Genomic DNA, 19,360 nt, shown 5'->3' with positions numbered 1-19,360 from the left:
CCTGGGCTGGGTTTTAACTTGTGACCCCCCTGCCTCAGCCTCCCAGAGTTCTGGGATTACAGATATGCACCACCATATCCAGCTTCAAGTAAGTTGAAACTCTTATGTAGAAATACTGGTATGTAGCTATGAAAATAAACAATAGCCAGATTTTACTATATGAAGAAGTACTGAAGCATTCTGGAATACATGCGGAACCACTAAAAAGGAAATATTTGTGAAGTTTTTTTGACTTCTAATTTTTTACAACTGTGAAGTAACTTGATTTTATTTTATATTTTTACATAAACACTTTTTGCCTGAAAATGCTTTTACTATTGGAAGAGACTATTTGCATGACAAATGTAAAACCCTGAGGTTTATAGAGTATTCACCAGACACATTTATAGAGCTACCTACCAAGTTACCACAAAAATAATAGCTCACAAACACTCCAGCAATAGCAGAAGGCACCTTCTTGAAATATATAGATTATGCTAAATGCTTTTCTGTAACTGCTGGGAACCAATTTCTTTGGTCAGTCCAATGGGAACGTCCTAACAGTGACCCCACATGAAACCATTACTCATTGCCTTGAGCAGTTATCATATTTATGGACTTCGTTTTCCTTCTGTTTGGATAAAGGTGCTTTGGTTATTGGGAAGAAATTCCTTCAGAACACTTCTGTGATACATGGATGCCTTTGCCCACCCAGCCAAATAGACAAACCAGTACAACTCTTGGATACAGAACTGTAAGTGAACTCCAAGAGAGTCAGTTTCAAGAAGCACCCACAGACAGACCTTTGTCTCAACTGCCATCTTTCTTCACCAACCCCAGCTTTTAACAATAGCAAAAGACATAGGCATGTGTACACAGAAGGTCAAAGTCACAGTGCCCCTGAGCAGAGAGGGCAATCGCTGGCAATCTACTCTAGTCTACTATATTAAAATTATTTTGTCAAATGAGATACTTGCCATTCTGGAAAGCACTCAGTACATAGTACTGAGATTCTGCACCTAGTGTCACTGGTAAGCAGGAGACTGAATGAGCCTGCGCCCCCCGGGAAGCCCGGTGCAGAGGGCTGGGGCCTCCAGGAGTGGGCTGACCCTGGGCTTCAGAAGCATCAAGAGTTCAATAAGTCAAGAGACTCTAAGCCCTGTGCTTACAGTCTGTCTCACATAATAATTATATGACTTCCTGCATGTTATTTAGTTCTCTGAATCTCACTTTTTTCTTTTGTAAAGTAAGGACAATGCTACATTTTTTTCAGAGGAAATGGGAGAATAAAGTGACCAAACAGTTCTCTTAGAGCCCAGCATGTTTCCTGATGCACAGTGGAATATCTTTTGAATGAAAAATATGTATAAGACATTTACCTCAGTGCCTGACCCACAGAACATTCTTGATAAATTAAAATTTTGCATATAAGTTTTACTGTGAGAAACATCCTTAACTTCACGCCCAGCTATCCTGCCTCTGGAAGGTCACAAATCTCTCAGTCCAAGAAGAAAATAAATATCTGTGCTGTGAAGAATTTTTCTTATGCCCTACCATGATCTTAGTTCCCCTGAGGCTGAAAATGATCAAGGTGTGTTTGAACCTTCACTTAGAGCTGCATAGGTGAGAATGGTTCCTCTGTGTTGCCAGGAACCGAAGCAATGCAGGTTACAAGCCAGAACATTTCCCACTTATCTGCTCCCCACATAGCATTTTCTATTTTGGTCCATTATTAATCTATAATTATTTTCCTTTGTGGAGTTGAGAAATCATAGCAGGAGGTTACACTGCTTAAAGAATTAATTCTTTCCTGAACAAGGAAAATTGGAAAAAATACAAGCCTGAAAGGAAGAAAGGAAAATTGGAAAAAATACAAGCCTTCTCATTTCCTGAGGCTCACTAAGAAGTCTGCAATTAGCTCAGCTGCTAATAGTTTCCACAGCTCTGCTACTGGACATGCCTAACTTTTCCGCTACAAGCCTGGTAAGAATTGCTTAAATATTGCCTTGAGCAGTTATCATATTTATGATATGATAACCCAATCCTGCCCTTTGGGGCCCCTGTCACCTCCTTGCTAATTGCAGGGGTGGGGGTCGGAGTGAGGTTGAAACTTCCTTTGACACTTGTCTATCTCTTTCATTCTGACATGTTCCTGATGTCTCATCAGTTGTTCTTCCATTTGGTGTTCTGCTGCCTGGTCCTCAAATAAAAATGAAAGGAAACAGGGCCCTGGTGTGCCCTACCCAGCCCTCCAGAATTATCACCGCCAGCACTGCGGCTGTTCATGTCAATACTGCTCCGGGATAGGCAATGTGGACCACGTGTGATGACTTCAACCTTGGCCTCGTCTCACAGCATCCACTCAGGAATACATGAGTGCTGTATGCTATAACTAGAAATACAACAGGCGTTTCCCTAAATACAATCATTCCATGCTTCCCACTTCTTTGATGACCTATAATAGGAAATTTAATTGAATCATTCTCTGACTGACCCTTAAAAATCTTCCCATCCCTCTTTAATAAGATTTGCCAAGAATATCTAGTTTCATTGCAGAAAGGGCAGATAGTACTTTTTTGTGATAATAAATATAGTGTACTAGAGTAGAATAATGCATTTGCTGTCAGGAAAAGCCTGATCCAAATTCTTTATCTGCCTTTCAACTATGTGGTCTTGGGCTAATTATTTAAATCCCAGCTTCAGTTTCCTTATTTATAAAACAGAGATAATTGGTAATGTCTACTTTATGGACTACTGAGTGGATTAAATGGATTAATAAATATAAACTAAGTTTAGGACACTCTTTACTACATACTTGGCTATCATTATATGCATCTATTTTATGCTTCTCCTTGAATCTTCCAATTTCTTATTAGTATGCAGTAGCAGGGGTGAAACTATGGCATGTTTATTTTGTTTTGTTTTGTTTTAAGACAAAAGATATTAATATATGAGTCTTTTGTTCCTAAAATGATACCTCAGTATTCAAGTTTAATTGCAGGATTGGTTCTTGGCGATAGATAAGTGGGTTTGGGGTTGCAGTTTGGCGACTTGTCTCTAAAAGGTTTGCCATCACTGCAGTAAGGATGGTTCCAGGGCTTCCTAGGGATGGAAGTTATAGCATGTGTATTTCAAGGACCCTGCTGTCTTTGTACATACCCTAACAAAATAAATACACCTTTACCCACCTGATAGCTGACGAGGACAATTCTGCAATTAGGAAATCACTGTTTTTACCTTGGGGTTGTTTGCTTATCTCCTATTAAAACACAAATGTTCCTAGGAAGGGAGATATTTTATTGAGCCAATAAATAGAAACGTCTATCATTTAACGTAACACCTTCTATTTGCGTTAATTCTTCGCTGTGTTTGTGGTACCAGGAATTGACCTCAGGGCTTCACATATGCTAAGCAAGCACTCAACAATGAACTGTGGTCCTAACCCTTTTTATTTCTTGTTTTGAGACAGAGTTTCACTAAATTACTCAGGCTGGTCTCAAAATTTTAATTTTCCAGCCTCAGCCTCCAGAGTAGCTGAGGTTACAGATATGCACCATCATGCCCAGCTTCCTTAGTGGCATTTTTTATCTCATCTTAAAATGATTAAGAATCCTACAATGTAAATGTTATTCTCACTCACAATATTCAGATATTTAGTAAATACCAAAGCAAAATTCACTTTGCCAATGTTTTGTTTATTTTTACATAAAAGGAAGGACATAAATTTTTTCTCTCAGAAAAACATCTGAGAGATTGGTGGAGAGGCGATCAATAAAAATTAAATATAATTTAAGGTGTGTTAAAACATCTTGAATTATGAAGAAACAAAATAAGCATAGTCTAGGGCAGTGGTGGTGAACCTACGGCATTCATGCTACAGTTGGCTATTTGTTCTCATTGAAAACTAACAGATTCGCCATCACTGGTCTAGGGTATGTGAAAATACCTTACCAATGTGTGTCCTGACCTTAAAAGTGGGCATTTAAGGGAGCTTCCAGGAACACTATCTCTTCCTAGAAGTTTTGTCTCTTGAGGATAATATAGGATAACAGTTTTGGTAAGTGCAGACAAATAAGCCAATAATGCAAGGGAGATATACACTCTGTATTGCAGTGGGGTGAGGTTTGGGAGGCCATTGTTTTTGGTAAGCCTGAGAATAAATGTCAGATGAGGACTTCGGGTAGAATCGTTGCAAATCCAAGTGAAAGTTAGGAGCTCACTCTGGGGCCCTGATATCTCTTTGCTAATTAGAGTATGCATGGCCTTTTATCATAAAATCATTTAGTCAGATCCCCCGAGTACTTTTATATATTATTACACAGTTTATAATAAACAAATGTGTAGGCAAATAAAAAAAGCAATAAAAGGCTGGTAATTAACAGCATAGGCTCTTAATCCAAAAGATCTATGCCTAAATCCCAATTCACTTGTCTGGTGACCATGGGTAATGTACTGGTTTTCTCTCATCTTCATATTTATTATCTAAGTGTGGTGTGTGTGTGTGTGTGTGTGTGTGTGTGTGTGTGTGAGAGAGAGAGAGAGAGAGAGAGAGAGAGAGAGAGAGAGAGAAAGAGAGAGAGAGAGAACATTCACCTCACAGGAGAATGTCAGAGTTAAATGAATTTAATGAAGTAACATACTAAAGGACAGCTCAATAAATTCTACTTGTAATCATCACACAATTTAAACTGCAAGCTATTGAGAAGCAGAGACTATTTCTTAATCATCTTCATATTCTTGATGCTTATTTGAATGTGATTGCTCAATAAATAACTGCCAATTGATGTTAAAACTAACATAAAAACATTTCTAATGAGTCAAAAATGCAGTATAATACAAGATATGATCAGACCATACATGTCTACAGTAGCAAAGAATGTATTTTCTAACAAACTGATGTCTTCTTTACTCAATGCCTCTGTAGCCGGTTTGCCATATACTCATCATTTTAACAAAAGGAAAACCTGAGTCACCATTTTCAATGATGACTGTAATACGACGTATGTGTGTTGTCAGAGACTGTTAAAAAAAGACTTGGATTACTGTGAACAGCTCTATTCTGAGCTTGTATGGAAGTGCTCCAACATCAGGATACTAGACTCACCATATACACATCTCTAAACTCATTCTGTGACCTCTACATCCCCCAGTTATACAGGCTGTGCCTGTTAAAACCATTTGTTAGGCTTATTCTAGAAGAAAGCAGACTCTATCAGTTGCTGCTCTTTAATGATATGGTACTAGATTTCTTTACTTCCTTGGGATATGGTGAAGCAAGGGAATAACATTTGCTTCCTCTCTAAAATAATTCTATATTTAAGAGATGGAGAATTTTCAAGAGGATCATGGAGGACAAAGCTCTCACCACTGTAAACGGAATTCCTGTGGACTGGGAATTAGGCCTTAGGTGATTTTGTGTGGTTTATTGAATGAGTCAAGATTAGGTTGCAAAATCTACCAGTAATAATAGTAGCACTGTCCTAAGGCTGAGACATACAAACTTGAAGATATAAATTATGATAGTACATTCAAGAATAAGACTGATTTTACTGAACAGCTTGTTTGCCTGTTTTAACCTATAGTATTTTCAGTTTCCATGTATACATATCTCACTCACGTTCAATCCTTTTGGTCTGCAAGTAAAAGATAGAAAAAGGAAAAATTATGCACAAACTCTACGTAGATATGTGTTTTTAAATTACTTTAATCATTTTACACTTATTCTTTGAAATTTTACATGGTATTATCCAAAAACAATGCTAGGGCACAGACTTCTGAGCAAGAAATTGTAGCAAGGATGTGGATAGATGGTAAACTAGATAGTAGATGAAGTATGTCTGATGTCAAGGAAGAAATGGTTCCATCATTTGCAAGAACATCTTGTACTGCCAGTTTAAGATATTGCCCATGCATGGAAATTGAACAAAAAGAGAGAGAAAGGAGGGGAAATGATTAAAATGAAGCTTTTATTTTCTTCTGTTGGAAAACAAAGCATTGTTTCTTCCTGGATTCTTAGCTGTGTATATCTAGTCCAAGTCATGTTCTAACAATTTCCTGTAATTAGAAACATACGCATCTGTGTAAGTTACTGCCAAAGAGCCTAGGTATTTTACTGGCATTACTAATCCTCCAGTGGCAAAGGAAGCACTGCAGGTGGGCAGGAGGCTTCACAGTGTTTGGGCCCAGTAGCTAAAAGAGGTGTGAAGAGGTTTGAGAAGGCAAAGACTGGATCCTAAGAAACCAGAGTCTCAAAACACTTACCTTCACATTATGGTAAAATGCACCAGGCTTGGAGTCATTGCTTTTGGCCAAATTCCCCCACTGGAGTCCCATAATTCTACAAAACAGAGAAAAGAGAAACTCTAGGTAAATGCTTTATATTTTACTAATTCCGCTCAGATTGTAAAACATATACTTGTTCCTTTAGTGGGTTTAGATAAACCACATCTCTTTCCATTCTATTGTTAAACACTAAGATTCAAAATTACTACCAACTCACATAAGATTGTAACTTCTTGTTATTACAGCCTTTTATGGGAACTTTAACACAAGGATGAGTGACATGAGCTCCCATAAGGCCTACTAAGTACAGGAGTAACTATCACAAGATCCTATCCTACAAGCAAAACAAAAACAAGCAACTTACCTGCTATAAAAGAGTCTGAAGATATTTCTCAAATTTTGAACTTGTTGGTCAATCTATAGGGCACTTCCAACATAAATGCATCTTCAAGTGTGGTCAGAGGTCCAGGACAACTCACTGTTGCTGAAATAAAAGCTGAGTTTCATCAGGAAATGTGATGCGGAGCATCAGGAATGAGTAGGGAGCCATGCTAAGCACACGTTCTGCGGACTTGCTGAGTGGTGACGCCTCTGTACTTGGTACTCAAGTTTTAGTAACTTGTCAAAGTAAACCAAAAGCTGACTGAACAGGAAGGAGAACGTTCCTTCTGGGACAGGGTATGCTCCTTTCCCACATAAGCAGGGAAACCAGGAGTTGTATGGATAGTGACTGTTCTAAAATGGGTCTTCCATTGAAACCTATGATGAAATCTGTGAACAAGGTCAGACAAAATACCGAATGATTTAGAACTAATGAAGCTGATATAGAACTAATGAAGCTGATTTCTACCAGCTGTTTCCAGACAGATGTTTTAAAAGGGATCTGTAAGGAAACAAGTAAAAAGTGATGATACCATGGTTTAACGGGGTGTTATGCTTTATTTTATTTTATCTAAACCTGCTTCCCATTAAGGGTGGAATTAAACTGTTGCAAGAAATGAAGTAGATTTGTCACTGAGGTGGGAGTGATGCTCAGGTAGAAGCCGAAGACACAGCCTGTGGCTCACCCTTGTCCTTGTCTTTGCATGGTGACTATCACGTTTGAAAGACTCCTGCAATGCAGTGGGTCTCAAACAGGGCATGATGTGGAGCAGAGCCTCCTGCCAACACTCACTGGATATGAAATGCAATTGAAGAAAAAACCCAAAAACTTGCACTAAACTGTTCAGATTTGGAGGGTAGTTTGTTACCACTGAACGACCTAGCTCCATCCTAGCTGAAATAGCAACTTGAGCAGGAATAATTACATAGTTAAAACTATCTCTGTTCATATTGTCAACATAATTAACATTTCTCCGTTTCTTTGAAGTTGACCGTTTTTCCCCAACAGAAAAGTGAAAGAGTGCTTACTTTGCCCCACACATAAGAATTATCTTATAATCAGTTGACAGACTACGATTTGCCTCATACAACATGATCTAACCCTTACTGTTCATTTTTCTTTTTTCTTCACTACTGAAAGATCTATCACATCCAAGTGAATGGAAAACAGCTCCACCAATGTGTTGCTACCACCAAAACACACAGCAGGAAAATCAAATCAAGTACAAAACGAACTCTAGTAGACTGACTGGCATATTGGCAAGACTGTGGGGGCTGGGGATTTAGCTCAGCGGCACAGCGCCTGCCCGGCAAGCGCAAGGTCGTGAGTTCGATTCCCGGTACCGAGAAAAAAAATTAAAAAATTTTAAAAAGACTGTGTGCCGAATGACCTGGGCTGTTGGCCTCAAACACAGCTCCGATATTACACGGATCTGCTATTGGCTACTGCAAAGGCAGCCTCAGTTCCTTGTGACTTCACAGCTTCGGAGGTTTTCTGAATTGGTAGGGAGAAGCTCTGAGTGGCTGTGCTCAGGAAGAGTAATCGGAGAAATAGAAAAGAACAGGCCGTGAATGTCAGTGAGAAGTCATCACGTTTAATGCTATCTCCAAAAACAAGAGAGACATTTTTAGTGATTCCTTTTTCAGGGACAATGATACATATAGGTAAGCAAAATAGTAGGGAAAAGTAACAAACCAGTGTCACAATGGCTCTACTAGTTTTCTCTTGACATACAGGGTTAAAGTTACCCCAGATGTGGGAGGAGAGCAGATGGGTGCATTCTGCTGACTTACAATGCTGGATAATAAAATGACCTAAGACTCTATTTAGAGAAATAGAGCAGCCACTCTTGGGCTGTTTACAGACTTAGAAATATCACGATAAGCAAATGCAGGCAGTTCAAAGGAATGATAAAAAAAAAAGGGCAAGTGGATAAATAATGACCTGATGTTGTTGCGAAAATGTAGTGCAACTCTTGCATTGTTAATATAAACACAGATGACCTTTGCATTTGCTCAACTTTCGTCTTCAAGACAGGAAACAGCAACTGATCTTTATCGGAAAAGTAGAATCTTCCACTTGCTCTGCTGTGCTGACATTATGGTGTGTGTCAGAGCATAGCAATGCCACTATCTCTCCTAAGCACATGCTGAAAACCTGATAGGTGCTTGAAAGAGAAGCTTATCCCAGGCATATGCTTTGTGTGTTCCACAGTGAACGAGAACACACTCTGTGTGTGCAGGGTATGGATTGGAACTTGGGGGTGGTGGTCAGAGAGACAAGAGCCTGCGACTACATCTTCTGTGTATGCACCAATTTATTATCTTCACAATTTTAAACATCCTCTAGGGTGACATTTACTACTCAGTAAACAAATAAACCTGAAGAGCAATTGCTTTATATATTAGGGTAGCTAATGAGTTCTATATTTCAGGCATACTATAAACTAAAATAGGAAGAATTGTTTATGAGTTGCTCAATATTTTGCGTCAGAAAATTTCAAACATCTGAACTGTCTTTTCTCTATTTCAAACAATGGATTCAGGTCTTTTTTTCTTTTCCAGTGTACACATAAGCGCGCACACACATATCATCCATCAAAGAGACACTTTAAAAATAGGTACATTGATATACAGGTTAGGCAGTTCATACAACCTTAGGTAACTGATGAATATTATCTTCTCATCACTGGATATTTATGCAGTCATTCTCATAAGCTTTCCCTCTAAAAGAATTTACCTAAATTGACTTTTCATTTCTCCTTACACAATCCATTTGGTCTGGATTCCAAAATAGATCTTGATATGGAACAAATTCTGATTGTTCTTATTTATTAAATATTTATCACCTAACACAATCCCTGTGGAAATCATCTTCAAAGTATTTTTTTTTTTTGCAGCCATTCTATAGAAATGGATGACTTAGGGCCTTTGGTTCCACTTTCTAGCTCCCAGCCCTTTTCAGGATGTACACGCAGTGGTGGTACTGGGGATGTTTTTCTTCTTGTCTGAAATAAATTCATGTGTACTTTTCCTTAAGCTGCTAGCCTGTCTACTACATTTCTACAAGATTGTAGAAATGTCACACAATAGAGCCAGCTACTACCTATTCAGTCAGAAGTAAGGCTACTATTATCTCAATCACAGCTGGCAGACTTTTCTGTGAAGGGTCAGATGGTATACATACTCAGCTTTGTGGGCAATATGTGCTGTGAGTCACTGTTGCAATTAAGTAACTCTGCCATAACAGCAGCCATAAATATAAACAAATAGGTGTGTTTCAACCATGCTTTATTTACAAAAACAGGTGGAAGGAGGTGGTATGGATCTGTGGGCAGGAATTCAGGAATCCCTGACTTAAATCAAACCAACACCTTTGGCCATTGCAGATTAGTGTGTAGTCCTGATGAAATCACACTCTGAAGGGCTGAGGGGCTATGCAAAAGATATTAACTCATAGATGAGTGATGGCAAACCTATGGCAAGCCTACTGCAGTGGGCTCTTTGTATCACAGAAACCGCTAAAAGGTTGACCACGGCTGTTCTAGATGAATTTCAAGTACTGAGTTATTAAATGTTGGCTTAAGATAACACTGTCATTCCTATTACCTTACTATCTGCAAGAAATTTGAGGAAAACATGTTATGGCAGAGTTCCAAACATCCATTAACAACCAGAAGAAAACTTTGGGTCTATGAATTTGCCTGACGGTGACTCACAATAAACTAGCCATAGGTATCTTCATGGGAAACTACATCCAAAGCAAATATTTGAAAGCAATATTTAGCATGTCCATATAGGTATCCAGGGATTAGCCTCTGGGGCAAGGAGAAAAGGAGAAAGTCCTGACTTTTGTATTCAGATAGTGCTGACCCTATATCTTTAAATTATTTGAATCCTTGCCCAAACATGTGTTTGTTTTCATGCAGACCAGACCTCGTAAATCTTGGTATGGTCTGTCAGTGAATGCAGAAATATGCTGCCTTGTGTGGCAGTGTAATAAAGATGAAATTCTTCTGATGAAGTGTGAGGCCCCCTCAATTACCTGTCCTTCACACAATAACCTTTCAAACATGTTAAAACTGGGACAAACATTATTGCTGAAGGCAGAGGGATTAGTACTTCCCAGTGAATGCCATGCCATAGGCCACCCCATGGAGCAGTCTTGTTATAGAGGGTTATACAGTGGTGCTGCTTCCAAGAGGCCTTTGTTGAGCGTGGTCTTTGGGCCTGAACAGTATCCTTCATGGAGAGTGCAGGTAATAACTGGTGCTGGGTCGCTTGAGGTATCTCCGAAGGACTTTTAAAGGGCTTCCTAGGTGATCCAGCACATTGGAAGTGCAAATGAGAGAGTAATGTAAACCATGTGAATGTTTGGCTTCTTTGTCAAAACTTCAGGAAAGCCTTGCTATAGCATAGTTGGTTGTTGCACAGATGCAAACAGTGTGCTGTGAGTTAAACCAGGTGCCCTAACACATCACTGCGTTTAGTTAGATCCGATAGGGTATGGTTAGAATGTAACAGAGAAACCATTAGACATTCCATTCTCATATCAGTTTGGCCAAGATCAAAAACATTGACAATACCTAGAGTTGTAAGTTTGGAGGTGCTCTCTTACACTGCAGTGGAAAGTGAGCTCGTTAGACTATTCTGGTGGGTATATTGGCAATATGCTTAAAGATACAAATCCCTAAATCTTTTGTTCCAACAATTTGACTTCCAGGGATTTGTTATGGAAAAAAAAATGGGTCATGAGCTTAAAAATTAATTGTGGGTGTTCATCAAAGCATCATGTACGAGAACAAAAATTGTAAATACTCTGTTCATCAACAGGACTTTGGTTAAACAAATTAGTATTTTTCATAAAATCTTGTGCAGATAAAATATCTTGCAGATGAAAATCATGCTGATATCTCTGTTAATTGATATGGGATCCTGTCAATATCATTATCATTTGTGAAGAATTAGATCCGAAAGGAATAAAAAGCAAGCTATAAAACATGCTTCATACTATCATATGCATGTGTATAAAATGTACACAGATGCAAAACTAGCTGCTTCAGAGTAAAGGAGTTTGGGATAATGTTTGACTTTTTTCCACTTTCTACTTTTTATATTCTGATTTTCCATATCTTGTATCTGTGTTAACACTGACTGTCAAAGGAAAAAAACAGTAAAATAACACAAATTCAGTGCATATAATCTTGCTCTCTGCCTGCACCTGGATTAAAGATGCCCCACTCTGTCTCCGAAATAATTTACCTCTTCCCAGGGAAAACACCATCGTGGAGCATCAGTGCATAGCAAGAAACAAAGCCTTATGTCTGCGGCCTGTTGCTGCTCATGCATTAGCTGGCCCAAAGATAGAGCAATCAATAACTTGACTCTAATAGCTTGTTAATCATCACACTGAGCTTCAGGCTCACTTTTACAAAATTATCGTGGAACGGTAATAGCCCTTCTGCCCCACACTGCTTTCTTGCGGAGGGCTTTATGAACATGACCTCACTCATCATGCGGTATGCCTATGAGCTCTAGCTGCTGGCAATTATCTCCGCACTTAAAGAGACAAGCTTTCATCTGAGAGAGGGGCAAACTAAGCCAGAGCTTGCAAATGATACTCAACAAGTAAAACCTATGTTTTTCTGTACTTAGCCACTATGTGGTGGTCAATATTATCTCTGCTGATTTACTGACCAGGAAGCCAAGTTTCAAGTATCTCACCTTCAGTCCCTTTCCCACCCTACTCCTGAAAACCAGTAATACACATTCAGATGAATTTCTATCTTCCTGTCTCGGAATTCTTGCATTTATAAGGGATTTAGAAAAGTATTAGAAAGTCCTACTTGCTTGCACAGTATGTGTGAGGTCCTGGGTTCAATCCCCAGTACTGTTAAAAAAAAAAAAAAAGCCTCACTTGGGTTGAAAAGCAACAAATTCCTTCTACCACAGGACAGATGGCACATCTAAGAGCCTTTTGATACTGAGCCCAAGGCTTGAGAAACTCACAATTCTGCAGTGATACTAGGCAAGCTCTCTGGAAAAGGCCAGTGGTAGAAGCGCTGGATCTTTAAGAGGAAATGCGAAAAAGGAAGTTTGGGGAGTTTTTCTTTCTGTTTTGAGACATCATAACAAAATGTTGTACTGAGGCAACAACAAAAAACCAAAACAACTCGTTCCTGGAAAGGAAGAGGGGAAGCCGGCCCCCATTAGACCACAGAGGAGCCTGTCCTACCCCACCAGAGGCCACAAGCTCGTGCCGCCTGTGGCCGAGTGTTTGAACTGAAACATCGTCACATGGATGTGCAGTCTGTCCTGGTGGCTGGGCACAAACACCGAGCTTGAGTGCTGACGTGCGAGCGCTAGCCTCTGACCCTCAGAAGAGGGTCACCTTCCGCTGGGAGGAGTCACCAGCATCAGGCACTCTGTTCTCTCATGCCATCAACAGGGTGAGTGAGCCTTCCCTGCTGTGCTTCCCCAGCTAATCTGTTTACGGAGACCATTAAAATAGGAGAAGCGCAATATAAACAAGGTGCGTGGGGACAATCAGCAATTTTTCCACTGATTTGTCTGGACTAGGAAGAGAGATAAACAACATTTCACTTTGCATATAATTAAAAGAACAGATACTTGGTCATGATGAGGCATTTCCCCAAGCTTTTTTTTTTTTTTTTTTTGGTTTTTCTCCGGTACCGGGAACCGAACTCACGACCTTGCGCTTGCCAGGCTGGCGCTGTGCCCCTGAGCTAAATCTCCAGCCCCTAATTCAGATATATTTAGAAACAATTATAAACTGGGTTCTCTTTCCCAGTCTTCTTTTCCTTCTATCCTTTATTCTTCCTAAGACAATTTAAAGAATTGATACAATAGGACAAATTGACTGGAGACTAGCTTGTCTTCTACATGAATTTAGGCAAGCATGAATTCATGGCCCTGGGAAGAGGGCAGTGGTTTAGAAAACACACTGTGATAGCCATTGCTTTGATTTCAGTCTTAGGAAATGGACTAGACTGAACTAGAGAGCACTAGTCCCTTTCCCATAAAAATGAGAAGGTTAGATGGGGATGTAGTTTAGTGGCAGAGTGCTGACCCACCAGGCATGAGGCTCTGGGTTCAATTTCTAGCACTGCCAAAAACAAATAAAAAACAACAAAAGCAGCAAACCTCAGCTCCAGTTTCTGCAGAACAGTAATGCAGATATTAACACTGTTAAGCGTCACATAATCCTGTCCACTTTTATTCCATGTGATTTAAGTGGAGCTAGAACAGAAAGTTGTTGTTTATCTCCTTCATCTTTGCTTATTCAACATCAGCACTTAATTCCATTATTTGTTATTTGTATATTCTCGTCTTTTAACTCTAATCCCTAAGAAAAACTCTTAAGAAATCTATCTCTCAAGAATGGAAACCTATTCTCAAGAAAGCACAACTATACAGTGTCGGATAACTCCTCCTCTGTTGAAAGGAAACATTTTTCCATGAATTTAAAATGTCTTACAGAGTCAATAGCAGATTTTCAGGAAAACAAGAAGTCTAACTCTATTAAATGCACACGTCAATTGTAAGATGTGTTCTGTCTTCATAAATGTTGAAATGTGAACAATATCTCAGAACATGGAAAATCTAGTGCTTGATGAAGCTCATGCCATTTTGACATAGATGGCACAAAAACATTTCATTTCAAATACCTATACTCGTTAGTGGCATTGTGATGCTGTCTTTTCTTTCTTTCTTTCTTTTCTGGGGCTGAATCCAGGGCCTTTGCACTGAGTTACATCTCTGGGTCTTTTAAAAATTTTTATCATGAGATAGGATCTCTTTAAGTTTCTAAGTTGCTCAGGCTGTGTTCAAACTCGAGTTCCTCCTGCCTCAGCCTCTCAGGGGGCTTGGATTATAGGTGTACACCAGCATCCCCGACTACAATGTTGTCTTCTAAGTACAGCTTTTTAGTACTATAATAGGAAAAGTTGTTTTGTAGCATATGTACTGACAAATAAATTGTTTTACATTCAATATACCTTGTATTTTTTTCAATAATTAGTGTTGGTGTACGTATGTACCTCTGATGCTTGGTTATACTTTTGAGGATTTATTTAATAACTTATGGATTTATGTTTTTAACAAGTCTATAATTTTTCTGGAGTATCATAGGATGTGGTAGCAACTAGTCACATTAGGCTTGAAAAAAATGAAATGTGGCCAGTCCCAATGGAGTTGTGCTATAAATATAAAATATTCACTGAATTTTCAAAGACTTAATATGAAAGACAGAATGTGAACATCTGATTTTAAATACTGATTGCATGTTAAAATGATATTTTGGATAGATTAGATTAAGTAGACTACATATTTTTTTTGAGACAGGGTCTAACTGTGTAGTTCAAACTGGTCTTGAACTCACTTTGTAGCCCAGGCTGGCCTCAAACTCTCAAGCATCCTCCTGCCTCAGGCTCCTGAGTGCTGGGATTACAGGCATGTGCCACCATGCCCAGTAAGTAGACTATATTCTTAAAATGAACCTGTTTCCCTTCACCTTGCAAAACCCGGCTTCCAACTTTTTTGTTTTTGTTTGTTTATTTGTTTTTGAGACAGGTTCTCATTATAGAGTCCAGGCTGGCTTGGAACTCACTAGGTAGCTGGGTCTCACTTCAAACTGGTGATTCTCTTGCCTCAGCCTCCTAAAACCTGGGATTACACACATGAAACACCATGTCCAGTTAAAAATGTTTAAATTACGTGTGTGGCTCACATTACGTTTTTACTAGACAGCACTAACTAGTCTAGAATTTTATTAGCATTTAAGCAAGTACTTTTCAGATGAGTGAAACCTTTTCAGGTTCAGTAGATGTAACACAGTTGGATATCAAAAATACATAGCAGAGTTTTTTAAATGCTTCAAAAACATTTACTATAAGGATCATGACTTTCCAAGATGATTCTTATCTTACTTTTCTCTATTGGCTTTAGGTAATGTGAATTGATCACTAGAACTTGTCTTAAAGCTATTATTTTGGTTTTTTTTTAAGATAAAGACAATAGAGTTAATTTGGAAAAGGTAAGTGGAAAAAGAAACTAATGACCAGCACTAAATATCATGATAAATATACTTTCCTAAGCCTATGAGGGAAAGACTAAACGCTTTTATAATGACTAAGGGAAACATATGGAGAGGAATGGCATCAGAAATTCCCCAACATTTTGTCAAAAAGTTAACTCTTAGGCTAAAAGATGTATAGCTCTTTCCATTTTCTTTCCTGTTGCTGGAACAGATCTTGACAACAACCAATAAGTTCTTCTCTAAAAGACTAGAAGTTCAGTTAAAAAGGATGATGTCCACACATCCGATGGAGAAGTTTGTGTATGTAGAGAATGTGTCCAACCAAAAGTCCTGTACAAGCACTCCACGTAAAAACAATTACATGGAGTCTTATATGTATCTGACTGTATGCATTGGGGACAAGCCTCACCCCCAATGTTCACGTGATCCAAATTTGACATTGCGAAGGGGGCCATAGAGTCATTCTCTGCTCCAGAGGGAAGGTGTGGAACCCATCAAAACCCTCTTCTTAACTGTCCTTTTTAAGAGTAATGAAGCTTAGGGTGTCACATGGTTCAGGAGAGGTTGACAGAGGTGTTACATATAACAGTGAAGGTTCTAAGAGCTTTGAGCTCAGTCCAGTTTGGACCCAGAGGGGACTGTGAGGTGAGGTATGTCTATCGTTGCTAGTAAAAGTCCTAATATGTTCTAACAGGTTTCCAACTCTCATTGCCTCCAGGGGTTCAGAGTTCTCCTCTAAATTAGCTTCCAAACCTTTCCAATAATTGGCATTTCTGGCTCATTTTACTGGCTCTTTGGCCTTTACTTGTCTGCATCAGGGTTGGAGTTGAAACACTGGGAAAAACACAAGATCAATCTGTTCAGTTCAGTGCTGACTGAACTGGTTCGGCCACCTCAATAGTAATGGGAGTAAGACGTTTTCCACCCTTGCTTCTCAGGACAATGGAGTTTCTCAGTGTATTTTCCTGTTTCTTGCCATTTCTTATTTGAAATACTGACTCGTAGGGCAAGGTTGTAAAAGCTCTGAATAGTCATGAACTTGGGTTGCCCTTGTAGTTCATGCAGTAGCAATGTCACGTTGAAGGCTTCAGAAAGAATACAATATGAATCATAGTGTAGATGCTGGAAAAAATGCCCTCTTAGATCACATTGGCAGAAAGAGAAAGGAATGTTGCAGAGACCCTCTTGGCAGGGATATTTTATTTTTGAATCTATCTAAATCAATTTTTGCTCGTGTGTGTGTGTGTGTGTGTGTGTGTGTGTGTGTGTGTGTGTATGTGTTTGTTTCTGCTCATACCAGGTCAGTATTGGCAGCATGACACAAGGAGATTTTTGAAAACTATTATTCATAATTTTATAATTAATCAATATTAGAGTTCAACAAAAAGTCCTGCTATCAAACAAAATCATCCACTAAAGCTCAGTATGTGAAACAGAGAAGTGTTAAGGAGCTTTATTTGAATCCAAGTAGAGGGGTCCTGAGACCCTCATTCAAATCTGGCACCTAGAAGATCTCCAAGGAACCCCTAGGGATCAGAAGCACAACGTGTAAAGCCTCATCTATGGTCTTCCTTTTAGACATGCAATACATAGATTAAGTGGTTTCATCTCAAAGCAGCAGATTAAATTAGCGGCAGGGTCAGGATTCCAAATTAGAGTATTTATTCCTGGTCCTCCTTGCAGCATAGCATAGCGCAGGAATAGGCTCTGTATGTTTCCAAAACTATGAATTGTTTGCATAAGAGAATTATTTTTCAACAGAAACCAAAATTGCACTTCTTGTGTTGGATCAAACCTTCAGGAAACATCCTGCTCAAGCAGGAATCACCCTGCACACTTCAACTCCTTGTGAAGCTGTGAAGATGTATGCTTCTGCCCTTTGGTTGGCACTGAAGCCTTTAGCTGGGACAGGGACAGACAGCAGCGGGTATATGTACAGAACTCTCCATCTTTCTCCTTTCTGGTGTTTCTGTGGCCTGGGTGCCACTCTTTGAAGGTATTTTTGTTTGTTTTCAAAGACAACAGCCAGTTTATCTGCCCAACATGAGAATGAGATAAGATGGGAAAAGGCTTAGTAGGTTTCTCTTTAGGGAACATATTTCCCAATTATTCTTAAATTAAAGGAGTGTACTAATGATTCGAATTTCAGAAACTGTGGAAAGAAGCAGGAGTAAGATTTTTTTAAGAGTATTTATTATTTTCTTTCTTGGATAAAATGCTTTATAACTTATTTTAAATAAGTTATTTTAAAATAGTTTCAGATTTACAGGAAACTGTGAAGAGAGTACAAAGGGTTCCTGCATATCCCATCTCAGTATCTCCTACTATTTGGGCTTTATATTAGTAAAATGCATTTGTTATGAGTGAATCAATTCTGACACACTTTTAACTAAGCTCTATATCTTATTCAGATGTCCTTGTTTTTAACACAATGTCACTCTTCTGTTCCACAAAAGAGTTAAAAATAACATGCTACAAGCCTAAGGAAACATGTTAATCAAGTGTAATTCCAGGACCCCATTTATAGTAGAATTAGTCATCTTTTCCCTTGGCCTTGTAACTTGTTTTCTACTCCTATCAATATATTCTAAATAATTACCAAGCAAACAAGTGGTCTGGAGAACATGGCTGGAGGACTAAGGACTCTTCGGGTAAATTCCCACACTTTCCTGATGGGTGTGCAGCTGAACCGGTGTAAGTATAGTTTTCAGTTTTAAAGACAGGATAACAACAAGTACAGCAAGAACAATTGTACTATTTTAGAGCGCCTTAGGAGGACAGAATGTGTGTGTGTGTGTGTGTGTGTGTGTGTGTGTGTGTGTGTGTGTGTGTATTTATTATAATTGGCTCATGTGATTATGGAGTTTGACAAGACCCCAAATCTGCAGTCATCTAAACCAGAAGACACCAGACTCAAGAAGAGGTGCTGTTTGTGTCTGAGTCTGAATGCCAGAGAAGACTGAAGTTCCAGCTCCAAGTACTTACATGGGAAGAGGTCACCCTCATTCAGCCCTTTGGTTCTATTCAGATCTGCAATGGACTGGCTGAGGGCCACCCACATTACGAAGGTCAATTTGCTTTCCTCAGTCAACAACTAAAACATTAATCCCCCCCTGAAACACTCTCACAGGCATATCCCAAATAACATTTGGCCAAATATCTAGGATGCCATAGTCCAGGCAGGTTGACACAGAAAATTAACCTTCAAAATATTCAACTCGCATACCATATAGTAAGCACCTGCCACAATGCCCTAATGAAGATCAAGTACAGGGACACAATATGTTGAGACTTAGCTTAATGACTGATAACTAACGGTCCTTTTTTAGACTTTAGAACTTGCACTTCTTTGATAGAAATCTTCAATGGATTTGGTCCATAGCCCTAGCCCCCAAACTACACAGAGTAAACAATAGCTATTCCCAGCAGAATATTTGGAAATACCATGACACACAGCACTAAATATTACCTCTTTTCCTACTTTATAATGGTTCAACATATTTTTCTTTACCTTATGTAATTTTTTGTCACTGGGGAAAAGACCATATAGGAGTTACAGAACCCATATTCTGGTTGTTCCTTTGGTCTTGAATAAATCCAAATGATGCTTGTCTTCCCAGAGTTTCAGATGCCCCATCTGTAAAACAGAACTCATGGACT

The 19,360-nt window shown here is 39.0% G+C and overlaps 1 protein-coding gene and 1 long non-coding RNA gene across 4 annotated transcripts in view; both read right to left on the bottom strand.

Moving 5' to 3' along the window:
- Positions 1-19,360, bottom strand: part of Nrg1 (neuregulin 1) — a 1,027,681-nt gene that overhangs the window by 292,884 nt on the left and 715,437 nt on the right. The window lies entirely within an intron of this gene.
- The window catches only part of LOC106150066, a 130,930-nt gene continuing 117,302 nt past the window's right edge, over positions 5,733-19,360 (bottom strand). The window contains exons 3-5 of the long non-coding RNA XR_001236648.1: positions 6,626-6,745; positions 6,241-6,316; positions 5,733-6,033 (exon numbers count right to left, since the gene is read on the bottom strand). This is a non-coding gene — a long non-coding RNA (uncharacterized LOC106150066). The remainder of the gene's footprint in view (positions 6,034-6,240; positions 6,317-6,625; positions 6,746-19,360) is intronic.

Source organism: Chinchilla lanigera, unplaced genomic scaffold (assembly GCF_000276665.1).
Source record: "Chinchilla lanigera isolate Chin_1 unplaced genomic scaffold, ChiLan1.0 scaffold00062, whole genome shotgun sequence".
Taxonomy (NCBI): Eukaryota; Metazoa; Chordata; class Mammalia; order Rodentia; family Chinchillidae; genus Chinchilla; species Chinchilla lanigera.
Note: the sequence above shows the minus strand (reverse complement) of the source record. Positions and strands in the feature narration are given on the sequence as shown.